The sequence below is a fragment of the Eleutherodactylus coqui genome, chromosome 2 (assembly GCF_035609145.1).
Source record: "Eleutherodactylus coqui strain aEleCoq1 chromosome 2, aEleCoq1.hap1, whole genome shotgun sequence".
Lineage (NCBI taxonomy): Eukaryota > Metazoa > Chordata > Amphibia > Anura > Eleutherodactylidae > Eleutherodactylus > Eleutherodactylus coqui.
The window spans coordinates 179,954,072-179,966,213 of NC_089838.1; the positions used below are offsets into that span (position 1 = coordinate 179,954,072).

At 40.0% G+C, this 12,142-nt stretch overlaps 1 protein-coding gene across 1 annotated transcript in view; it reads right to left on the bottom strand.

The window, feature by feature from the left end:
• CACNA2D1 (calcium voltage-gated channel auxiliary subunit alpha2delta 1) overlaps window positions 1-12,142 on the bottom strand; it is a 640,389-nt gene that overhangs the window by 507,030 nt on the left and 121,217 nt on the right. The window lies entirely within an intron of this gene.

A 12,142-nucleotide genomic window follows, 5' to 3' on the forward strand; every position in this document is an offset into this window, starting at 1 on the left:
TTTTTTGCCGCGATGTACGGATTGCATGATGGATGAGCATCCGCAAATCACGTGACCGGGGCCGAAAAATCGCCGGAAAAATCTGCTCCTAGCCGTGTTTTCTTTGAAACGGGCCGATCACAGGAGCACTGTCCAACCCATTGCAATTCAATGGAGCCGGCAATACAGCCGGCTCCATTGTAAGCAATGGGCTGCCGGCGAGCGCGGGATGAATTTTCGGGAAGGGCTTAAAAATATAAGCCCTTCCCTGAAAATCATCCAAAAATGTGTAAAAATAATAAAAAAATCTATACTCACCTTGTCCCTGCAGACGGAGTTCAGCCGCGGCTGGCCGGCAGTTCTCCTGAACTGCTCTGAGTAGTATTCAGCAGGCGGGGATTTAAAATCCCCGCCTACTGAATGGGCTGCCTCTGATTGGTCACAGCCCTCACCAATCAGAGGCAGCTCTCACTCACCCATTCATGAATTCATGAATGGGTGAGTGAGTGCTGCCTCTGATTGGCTCAGCGCAGCGACCAATCAGGGGCAGCTCTCAGCTATTGAATGACAGCGCCCATGTGTCCAATACCATTGCAAAGCAATGGTTCTAAAAGATCGCAGATCGCATGCGCATGCGCAAATCGCGGGAAAAATCGCCTGTGTGACCGAGGCCTTAGTGAGTATGCTTGCTCATCTCTAATGGTAATATATAATACATTATTAAATATCTTTTTTCTTATTTGTGGAAACTAATATCTTTGTTACAATCCAAAAGCCAACAGTCCACCTTTATGTGCCTACAGAGTCTCTGTTCAGAAGCTTCCTCAGTCACCAAAGCAATCCTCTTATGGTTATACAATTTACAGCTCACTCTCATGAGCGCATTTATGTTGCAGGTACCATGTGTTTTCACTGCATATTTTATGCTCCATTAGACCATAATGGACATGCAGTGTTATTTTACAAATGCGCAAAAAACGCAAGTCTGGATGGCCCAATGTAAATCAATAGGCTTTTAGCACTGCATATTATGCAGCCAAAACATGTTCATGTGAGTGAGCCCTAACAGAAAACACAGTATGGAAGATGAGGAAGTGGGTTTGGGATGAGGAAGCTATTTACTTCTTCAGTCAACTGTGTTAGAAGAGAGGAAGAAGGAGGGAGAAATTTGATTGGCTCAGATGTCCAAGCAGAATCCTCAACACCACATCAGAAAGAGAGAAAAACATTTGAAGAAATGATGCAGATCATAAGAGAAGTCCCAAAATATGCAGGCTACACACACACACACACCATGAACTGAACTACATCTAATAACAATCTAAGCTGCCTAGGGCCTATGAGCTCTTCATGAACGATAGGAATGCTTTAAATATGTGTGATTTATCTAATGTACTATATTAACTGTACATAACCCTATTTTGACAACTCATATAGTACTGTATATATACTTTTTAGAAGATTGAAGTGGGTCTCCTGCACCTCCTTCATGCTCAATGTAGTGTGGCCTTCCACCCAGCCACTTACTCCATATATGTAACAAGTCCCAATGCACCAGAACTCCAATAAAATGTAGCTGTTATTCTTCACAAAGCCTTTATCAAGCCAAAACAACGATAGGAGAAACTCTGTCTTGGCTTACTAAAGGTTCTGTGAAACCGAAATTGGCCTTTTATAATATAATAAGATAAAAGCTATGTTTTATTGGAAGTCTGGAACCTCAGATCTGGTTTCATATACTTTACTACAAAAATATAATGTACAAATGTAGTGAACATTAATTTGACCTTTAAAGTATTGTAATAACTCAACCCGAATGTACTACAATGTTGTAAACAGAGGTATCATGATGCTCCGGTTATGTTAACAATTGCTACATCTGTACCATCTTTTGTACTGCACACAGATATATTAACACCCACTGTGTGTATGTTCAGAACTTTCCCGGATGATTGTTTTTAACACAGAAGCTCATTCATGTTACAGGAAATAAATAAATCTCTGATGTTCCCAAATGCAAGCTCCTGGTTGAATCATCAAACACTTTTATTATGCATCACACATCAAAAGACACAGTTATGCAAAACTCCTTAATGTAGGCTGTGTGCATAAATTATATACAGTAGCAACAAAAAAATGTAGAAAATACAATTCATAAGATAAAATAACTAGATCCCGATACCAGCTTTATGTCAGTTCTAACACTCAGTGTCTAGTGATAAAACTTCACAAAAGCTAAAATGTCAATTCACAAGGTAACAGTAATGGCTTATTGCACAGTAGTAAATGTGTTATTTGCAAATTGACCTTCAACTGTTCAAAGCTGACAATTGTATTAGCTAAATGCTGTAGATTTCATTCTTAAAGGGGTCTTGTCAGTTCCCATGCCATGTCTATTTTGATGAATACTTATATTCCCCATAAAGTAAAGTAACAATTCTGGAGCATCTTTTCTTATAACTTTACATTGTGCTTGTGCTCTGTTATTCCTCCTGTACATTTATTCATAAACTAACAACTGGGTGTTACTATTTCCCCTATCAAAGGAATGTGCTCTTACACTCTGGTATAGTCAGACTAACTGGACAGTGTCAAACTGCGTAGGTGACACATCTCTGACTGATAACAATAGTCAATTTATTCATGTATTTCTAGGGGGAATAACAAAAGATGCTGCAGAATTGTTATTGCATGGAAAATCCAAGTATCTATGAAAACTGACAAGTCAGGAAAGATGTCAGATTCTCTTAAAGGACACGCTACTAGAGATGAGCGAACCTACTCGGCCACGCCCCTTTTTCGCCCGAGCACCGCGATTTTCGAGTACTTCCGTACTCGGGTGAAAAGATTCGGGGGGCGCCGTGGGTGAGTGGGGGGTTGCAGTGGGGAGTGGGGGGGAGAGGGAGAGAGAGAGGGCTCTCCCCTGTTCCCCGCTGCTACCCCCGCTCCGCCACGCCTCCCCCCGAATCTTTTCACCCGAGTACGAAAGTACTCGGAAATCGCGGTGCTCGATCGAGTAATTACTAGAAACGAGTAGGTTCACTCATCTCTACACGCTGCACGTCACAAAGATGTTACGTCATAAGTATTTTGGGAGATTTGCGCAAAAAATTGCAACTTTTTTTTTTTTTGTGCTGCCCGCAAAACTTTTGGGAAAGTGGGTGGGGTTTGTCAGGAGAGGGCGTAGTCACCCAGACAAACACATTTATTTATAATGTACACCACAAACTGGTGTAAATTATACCAGAAACATACATCAGGGTGGATTTGGCATACATTTCAGTGTAGGCACATGGAAGTGCAGAGGTGCGTCTTATATATGAAGAGGGGCGTCTCTCTTCACATATTAGTTGCATGACATGCCACGGAAAATGCTATTATTAATATAATAAATTTCCTCTTTTATTTTTATTCTTCTAGCTGTCTTGTCTATGGACAGTAGATACGGCCAATGGATTATGTAGGGAGTGCAGATAAACATAGTTTGCCCCAGTAATTGTTCTTCACCTAACAGATCGAATTACAGGCCATCATTCCATTAAATCCTTCCCTAATTTAGCCCTTCATAGAAGGAAGAATTGGTGATGGATGGAGGTCTCAAGCTCAGTGATCAGTCGGTGGTCAGGCAATCACTGATCTACATTTATCATCTATCCCATGGATCGGTGGTAAATGTTACTTGTGGGAAAACCCAATTAGCTGAAGCATACTCTGACACTTTTTTTTAGCAACAGGCATCAGTGTAAATGATGTGGAAACATTTTCCTTACATAGCAGATAGAACTATGATGCACTTAATTTTAGCCAAAGTATATTAGAAAAATGCTCTAGATCAATGCTGCTGCTGGGAACAGTAGGTACCCTTTACATTGGGCTGACTAAAACACTAGGAAATGATGAATTAATTCCCACTTTTTTCCATTTCAAGACATAGCACAAGTATAATTACAATAATGGCACTGTATCAGCCATGCAGACCCTTTATCAAGTGAGTATATTCTGATTCCATAAAACAATGAATAATTCATCTACCTTTCGTTAGTTCCTTTTGTTCTGTTCACTTAGCTAGAACTGTTTGGAAGGTCAGTTTTAGAGCTTTCATCCAAGCAGCACCAACTATGTGAATGGGTGAATGATGCTTTATTTTTGTCAGCAGTGTCAAATTGGAGTCCTGCACAATTCACACTATACATCTCAGCTATTTTAACCTGTTTATATAACCCTAGAATACCCATTTGGATTATTAACATTTTATCAGCACTGAAAAAAAATAAAGAATTATATTTGCAGATTAGATTATGTAAATGTATGCAGAAACATGTAGCAAAATAAATTCATAAAACTCTGCCCAGGTTTTGACTTTGCCACCCTTGGAAAAATGGCAGAAAGGAAGAATTTTATTTGATATATTATTTACATAATAGTCCAGAGTAGAATTGGTTTGTGTGTTTTGTGCATCACATTCTGCCCATTATTTAGTATCTTCGGGGAAGAGCTGCAAACAGCAGTCGTAAACACAGCCAACGGGGTACGGAATTTTTCCTGATGCTGTTTCACTTGCAAAAAAGGTCATTTTGCATCAGCGAAATAATTATTTTAGTAATAATCATGCTTAGTGTTGATGAAGGATTCAACGCTCTTATTAACCCCAACGTTGTAGACTTTGCAATTTTATTTCGCATAGATGTCACAAAGGTTCAGTGTATATCTAGTATTAAAAATAAATAAAAAATATATAGATGTGGCGAAGTCACCGGGGATGCTATCATTCATAAATTGTGCTCTTTTGGGTTGCAACATTAACATACAGAGCTGTACAGTCCTATTAAATTCAGCAGCCGGAAAATGTGCTATTTCACATTACTGCTAACAGGCTTCAAACCTGATGCAAAAGAAGGTCAGCAATGACTTAACAACCCCTTGCCGCTTACAAGTCACATTCTCTCATTTGAGAAAAAACAAATAGTTTGGCTCTGGGCCAGATTCTAATTTTCCTCTGACTCTCACCCATGATCTGTTGTACAATGGTTGAACTAAATTTACTACAAGAATCACAGTGTACTTACTTAATGAAGCATTAATGCAGGAAATCCATCACAAGTTGCATTGAGCCGCTGCTCTTGAATTACCACCTAGTACATTAGGCTTCTCTATTGTCAGCTGACCAATACAAGTAGCACTCAGGCAATCATGATAGAGCATTGCTTCAGTACAATACCAGCTGTAAGCATCCCATGCCGAGAAAAGGGCAGACGTCAGCCTTGTTGAGCGTGGCGGAATAATATTTTTCTTTACATCTTCCTATTAAAAGTATTGTTTTTTAATGTAATTGTTGATTGCAGCCAAACTGTGATTTTGTTTTAAATCCTACTGAAAACATTATTATAATAGCAGTCTACTTAATATTCAAGGCACTTACAGAATAAATTGTCTGAAACACATTCAAAGATATAATGGTGTAGTGAAACAAAGAGAAATGGCCATGACGTGTTTTATTACTTATTCCATTAATAAGCAAAAAAAAAAAAATGACAAAGCAAGGCACAATTTACCATAAAATCTTCAATTTCTATCATCTTGTACTGCTAGGATATTCTGTTAACCCCCTAGACGCCAACAATACTTAGATTTATATCACATCAGCACATACTCCATTCAGCAGGCACATAAATCTAAGGTCCTACTTCAAATCAGGAGAACGTTCCCTTGCACAGGCTTGTCATTATGATCTCAAAGATGACCTCTTCCCTAGCATCTGTCCAGTGATAAATGACACAGTAGTGTCTGTTTCTGGGCAGGCGAGCACCATGATAGTCAATCATCTTGATCGCTATAAAGTTTGCTTTAAAATGTTACACATGTGGTGGACCTGTCCTCGGATTAGAGTTTATTTTCTTATTTATCCAGTAATGGGGTGTAATATACAGAAGGATCCGTGGGAGGCCCTTTAAACAAGAAAACTACTAACATATCCCCAAACTCTCAGAAACTGGTTTTCTTTTACTTTCTTGGTATGAAGCAGGCCATTGCTCATTCTTGGAAGAAAATCTCTTCAGACTTCTCTGAGGTTAAGAGACTGCTGAATTTGTAGAGCAGTGGGAGGGTAGATTATGTCCTCCCCTTCAACATAGCAGACCTTTATTCTCCCTTTATGGGAGTTTTAGTTTTGCACTTCTGAACTACTTTGCTCTGCTTTAACTCCAGCAAGAGAAGGTTTCTCCTCCCATTCACTCTACCACTGGCATTTTTTTCTGTTTTTTTTTTTCTTTTTCACGTCCCACCTCCTTGGTCTTGGCCATGTCTCTGTTTAGACTTGAAGGAATGCTGCCTTTCAATAGGTGGCACTGTGGAGGATTTATTTCATCTCCCTTATTTGCATATTACCCAGAGGAGCGTGCGTGGCCATTTGAGTCTCCTCACTTAGTTTATAGTATATAGTTGCTCTCCCTAAGGAGAAAAGAGTGTTTCTAACCCCTGTCCCAGGCCTCTCACTAGCAAAAGCCAGACTCCTACTGTACACTGATGAAGGGCAATAACCCGGAAACAGCTGTATGTACGTGGGGTCTGGCTTTGCTTTTAATTCCCAGTCATTGTAACAAGGCTTGTATAAAAAGTCTGACTTTGACTTGAAGGAATGCTGCCTTTCAATAGGTGGCACTGTGGAGAATTTATTCCATCTCCCTTATTTGCATATTACCCAGAGGAGCGTGCGTGGCCATTTGAGTCTCCTCACTTAGTTTATAGTATATAGTTGCTCTCCCTAAGGAGAAAAGAGTGTTTCTGACCCCCGTCCCAGGCCTCTCACTAGCAAAAGCCAGACTCCTACTGTACACTGATGAAGGGCAATAACCAGGAAACAGCTGTATGTACATGGGGTCTGGCTTTGCTTTTAATTCCCAGTCATTGTAACAAGGCTTGTATAAAAAGTATGACTTTGACTTGAAGGAATGCTGCCTTTCAATAGGTGGCACTGTGGAGGACTTATTCCATCTCCCTTATTTTCTGTTTAGGTGTAACCCACTTAAGCACTTTGACTTGAATCAAACTTTGCATGTTTACAATTGGTAGGTCGAGAGTATAAGTCTGTTGATTACGGGTTATGCTGTTTATCTAATTGCAGGTCACCTTGTTATTGCATTGTCCTTTTTAACCTCATATTTTTACATGTAGGTCTTTATTGTTTTACCCTTTTATTGTAAAGCACAAAATGTAATTAAAAAACAGTGGTTGTTAACCAAGCAAAGTTTTGGTTCTGCCCTGTGTGGCACTTAACTCCCTTCACTCTCACATCAGCCAGCTGAGAGAAAGGAAACTGATTGATACAGGCAGCTAGTATGAGGAGCTGTGAAGAAAAAAATACTTTAAAAAAACCATTACATCCATAAAATATACAATCAGGGGTTGTTGGAATCAAATGAAACTTTCTATGTGTGATTGCAACATTGATATAAGTAAGTGATTACAATATCAGAGTAAAAGGATAATTTACAGTGAATAACTGAAAACCTGAAGGGAGGCTCTAGTACCCTGTTGGACAGCCTCCAGCTCGGATGCAAAATGTGATACCGGTGGGTATGGAGGCATACAAGTTCTATATGGTATCCTGTGGTACTTTGGTCCACATTTGCTGTAACTGAGTCTCTAAATTGTGCAACCTTGTAGACTGTTTAAGTTGTTATTCCAGATGGTCCCATACATGTTCTAATGGTGATAAATCTGGTGACCGGGCAGCCATGAAAGTGTGGCAATGGTGTGGAGGCATTCCTGTGATACTCTTGCTGTGTGCAGCAAAGCATTATCCTGCTGCAAAATGCCTCTTGGAAGCCACCATGAGAGGCAACATACATGGCCGGAGGATGTCCTGAACATATCACTGAGCTGTCATTGTGCCTCGTACCACTACTAGGAGTGGCCAACTGTTGTATGTGATGGCCCCCCAGACCATCACAATAGCAGTGGTGGCAGTGTGCTGCTCCACTGCAAAGTTAGCATTAAGGTCTCAGCCCTAGGTCTACAGACACGAACTCCGCTTGCATCAATACCCAAACTAGACCTGGATTCGTCACTGAAGACAGCCAGGTTCAACTCCAGTAGTCCAGTTTTGTCATTCACGACACCACGGCAAATGGAGGTGATAGTAGGGAGATTTAAAATGCAGTACACATAGACAATGTTCGTTAGGTAACATTGAAGGGGTATTCTGGTTTTGAAGTGAAATTTCAAAAATCACAGACATGAAAGGTGTTATCGCCATGTTTATCCACAGCTGACTATGGGTATAAATCTGCATCCCTGTTATATAGCTTGAAACTACATTTCACACAATTCCCCACTCTGTTCTCCCTTCCTGTGTGCGTCCCTGCTAAGTGCTACCTTGCTATTGATCAGCAGTCATGTCCCGAGAGCTGAAGAGGAAAAAAGCCATCCTTGGTTGTTCCTACTGAGCAAGTTTGACCTGTAGTGTTGGAATGCCTACAGGTCGTATCTATGACAACCTGTGAATAAATACTTCTGAAGTGCCAAAAGAAGGTAATGGTTTATAGAGCTTGAGACACAAAATCCAAAGCAAAATCACATTGCAAACTTAATAACTTTTGATTATCATTGATTTGACATTAATTTTGTATAACTGGAATCCCCCTTTAAATTAGTTTAATTAAAAAAACCTCCTCGAATAACTTAATGAATCCCTATTTTCATTAAAGTTTCCTTTTTTTATAGTTCATGTTTGTTACTGCCAAAATTGTAATGACCTGTGGAATAAACTAAACTTACAATTTTTCTGCAAGGAAAATAGCCAGGAAAAAAAGCACAATAGTAAATTGCTGGGTTTTGCTTTTCATTCCCTGCCCCAAAAATATACAAATTTAACCAATAAATTGCATGTACCCCAAAATGCGGTCATTGGAAAATACAACTCCTGCAACATAAGCCCTCATAGAGATACAATGACAAGATAAAAAGTTATGTCTCTTGGAGTACATTGATTCAAGAAAATAAAATTGTGTGGTCCCTGAGGCCCCAAATAAGCCAGCTCTTGAGGAATTAAGAATATGTTAATAAGTGATTCAAATATCAGATCAGGGCTCTATCTGCAATGAAGAGCAAACTAGGCTAAACACCACTCTTTACTATAACCAAGGTCCAACCATTTTTTCAACAGCTGATCACTGAGCATGCCAGGAAATACTCAAGTTTCTATGGCCGATTTTGACAATACTGAATTTTTAGAACAACCACAAGAGACAAGCACTATATAGAAAATATAGCACTACATGCACTTATTCAAATCGATAACAGACCATATAACATCTCTAAATGACATCTTCATTCTCTAGCAGAACATAACACAGATTATCCTAATGGAAAAACATCTTTATTGCTTAATATAGATCTATCATACATGCACCCACAATCAGCTGCGCAGAGAAAAAGTTAAATATTCAACAAAAATGCCCAATATTCCTATCAATAAGCAAGGACAGCCTTTCAATCGATAATTAAACCATACTGTATTAATTAAAAAAAAATTAAAAATTACTTCAAAATTAACAACTTTTTTCATAAAGCAACAGATGAGTCAAAATAAGAAAGTTTCAAATGTTTTTTATTACAGAATAAATCCTCTTTCTTCTTTTTAAGCCACTTCTCCTCTTCCCGTGTCTCCTGCACTGATCACTCACTCTGAATGTACTGATCAAATATGTACATGGATGTCTATATAACAAGAGATCAGATTATAGTTGCTATGATGATTTGGCCACTTAAAAAAAAAGATACGTTGCTAGTAGAGATGAGCGAGCATACTCGATAAGGCAAACTACTCGAGCGAGTAGTGCCTTATTCGAGTACCTACCTGCTCGTCTCTAAAGATTCGGTTGCTGGCACGGGTGACAGGTGAGGCAGGGGGGAGCGGGGGGAAGAGAGGGAGAGAGAGATCTCCCCTCCCTTCCTTCCCGCTCTCCCCCGCCGCGCCCCTTTCCCCCCTGCCGGAACCCGAATCTTTAGAGCCGAGCAGGCAGGTACTCAAATAAGGCATTACTCACTCGAGTAGTTTGTCTTATCGAGTATGCTCTAGTTGCTAGACATTTTTATGATTTTTTACATAGATACATATTTCCACGCCTAATCTTGTATATATAAAACCCTAAAAGAGGCTGAGTTGCTGGTTGATGCAAACAGTACATTATAAGCAGTTAATTCAATCTACAGTAGACAATCACTGCTTCCATTCATAATGGAGCCCTCACAGCCAAGAGGGATTTCATTTCAAATAGATCTAGGGTCCGTACAATTTCTGTCAGGGGTTTCCAGTATTTTTGGATATAACAATATCTCCGTAGGTTATATTATTCTTGCCTTAAAAATACCAAAAACCCTCATGGAAAGTATGTAAAGCAATAATGAACAAAACATACAGAATCATTAGGGGTGGATTCACAATCTGAAGCGCTATTTGTCCTCTTTAAAAAAGAAAACAGAAACCTATTGAAACAGAAGCAAATAGAAATATTGCCGTTTTTTAAACCCCATAATATCAATGGCGGTAAAAATGGAAGAGTTTAATATCATTTTAATTCCATTTCTCTGCTTCAAAAATGGAACAGAAGTAAAGAAAGCCAAAAAGAAGATTATACGTTATTGTTAATCCAGCCTAACATGACCGTCGCATCATGATAACTCGATTTACAGCATTGTAGTACTTTGTGGTTAAGATATCATGCAAATAACTTTTACAAATGTCAGGTTAACATGTACTACATCTCTAGTGTCTGATGTACTTTCTGTGAGTTCTACCAGAGAACACATATTGCAGGCTTTGTTCTTCAAGACATTCAAAGCATTTGGCAATGTTCAGCATTTCTCACTAGAGATGAGCGAGCACACTCGGATACAGCAGTTACTCGAGCAAGCATTGCTCTTCTCGAGTAACTGCCTACTGGTCCGAGCATGCTCGGGGGGGCAGCGGGGGTGAACGGCGGGCGGTGGGGGGTAGCGGAGGGAGAGATCCCCGAGCATGCTCGGACCAGTAAGCAGTTACTCGAGAAGAGCGATGCTCGCTCAAGTAACTGCTGTATCCGAGCGCGCTCGCTCATCTCTATTTCTCACACTTTTATGTGACATTCTGGCACACTTAGTATAAGACAACATTGTGTTTATCAGACAGTCCTGGTTACCTTGGATAACTAATGTTATCTCATGGAATTCAATGGCACAAAATTAGACTGTTTACCATATAAGGTCCTAAAAATTGAAAACACATTGTAAACATGTTCTGCTGATTACAATGGTAAAGCTATGCCCTAATGTACATTAATAGTAATTGTACTGTAAAGGCTATCATGAAAAAGATAGTAGCAGGATCTAATTTGTACATCACAAGACTTGTCACCAACAGTGCTGTTAGGCAGGCACATGTGAATCTGCCTTGACACACACAGATTTGACTTTGGGCTGTCAGTAGAGGCAGCACTTGGGGAACCCCCTATTTTCAGTTTTGACTCCTCAAAGCAGGGTATGGTCTTCGTTGTGGGGTTCTCAAGCTGTTACTCACAAAGATAGTTTCAGCTGTGTGGCTACTGACACTGGACAGCAACAAAATGCAGTGTGAACTGAGACTTGTCCATATAACTAGCAGTGCTTAGGCCTGGCAGCACAACTTCAATAACATTATCCAGGCAAAGGGCAGGCAAACCGTGAAGTCTGATAGCACAGCTGAGGTCAGGGGCACAGAAATCAGAATAGTCAGGAAACAGGCAAAGGTCAAAACCAGAGAGCAAACTCATAGAATCATGGAATGATAGATATGGAAGGGACCTCCTGGCTCATCGGGTCCAACCCCCTGCTCAGTGCAGGATTTACTAAATAATCCCAGACAGATGTCTATGCAGCCTCTGTTTGAAGACCTCCATTGAAGGAGAACTCACCATCTTCCGTGGCAACTTGTTCCACTCATTGATCACCCTCATTGTCAGAAAGTGTTTTCTAATATCTAATCTGTGTCTCCTCCCTTTCAGTTTCATCCCATTGCTTATAGTCTTTCCTTGTGAAGATGAGAATAGGGCTGATCCCTGTGCACTGTGACAGCCCTTCAGATATTTGTAGGCAGCTATTAAGTCTCTGCTAAGCCTTCTTTTTTGCAAGCTAAACATTCCCAAATCAT